We start from the raw sequence: 1,195 nt of genomic DNA, 5'->3' as shown, positions 1-1,195 counted from the left end.
GAACAGCTAGGAACCTGGGAGTGGTGTTTGAAGACCTGTCTGAATATGCAGCACATCTCCTGGTCCAAGCTCTTGTCATACAAGACTTGACTATTTCAGTGGGGTGTTGGCTGGAATCCTCACTATCATCTGACTTGAAGCTGGTTTGATTACATGGGTTGTTGATTTTCTTGGCTGTAGAATCCAGCAGGTAGAAATTGGTACGTCACTTTCTGACAAAAAGATCACTCGTGTAGGCTCCCACCAGAGATGTGTTTTATCACCATTATTGTTCATTTTATACACTAACTCTTGTAAAAGTAACTTCCCAAAAAGGCATTTTATTAAGTATGCAGACAATACTGCCTCAGTGAGTCTTTTAGGGTGATGGGGAGGAGCAGCATGGGCCAGTTCTTGACTTCTTCCTAAATTGGTGTGAGAAGTCAAATCTTCTTTTAAATACTACTAAAACAAAGGACATTTCGGTAACACTTTATTTTACGTAGTCCTTGATACAGAGTAATTACTTAGTTAATTACTTAGTAATAAACGTTGTAATTACATGTACCAAAATGTAATTAACATGTAACTAAGTTATGGTACAGCCTGTACTTACAGATTGTAATTACACACATGTAATAGGCAGCTACTGTTACACATATGTAACAAGCCGAGTCTGTTACATACGTGTTACAAACTTGGTACACTGTAAATATGTAAGAAAGTACTTAGTACCACACAATGTAACAAGAAGTACTAAGGTCTGCAGTTACATATGGCAAATGTGTACGTTTTGTAGCATTACATGTATGTAACATAAAATAAAGTGTATCAAGATTGTACTTGAGTGCAATTCATGTGTATCTACATACCTTATCCATCTTAAATAACCCACTAGTTCACCGCTAAAATACATGCATTAGCTTCTTTATTAACCTGAATAAAGGTTAATAAAGAACTAATGCATGTATTTTAGCTGATGTGATACTCACAAGCTGCAGATACAAGATGTGTGAAACAGGCCTTATACTTCCAGAAGTCTAAATCTGCATGGTACATTACATTTTTCTGTCTGTTTTTGAAAGTAGTTTTATAATAAGTACCTTCTGTGTTTATTTATGTGCAGGTGTAATTTATCCACTTTAAGCAGATCTCAGTGACTGCTCCCCTCTTCAACTTGAACATTATGGTCTAGTCCTGCTGTTAGGGCACAACA

This window comes from Xyrauchen texanus, chromosome 5 (genome assembly GCF_025860055.1).
Source record: "Xyrauchen texanus isolate HMW12.3.18 chromosome 5, RBS_HiC_50CHRs, whole genome shotgun sequence".
Lineage (NCBI taxonomy): Eukaryota > Metazoa > Chordata > Actinopteri > Cypriniformes > Catostomidae > Xyrauchen > Xyrauchen texanus.
Note: the sequence above shows the minus strand (reverse complement) of the source record.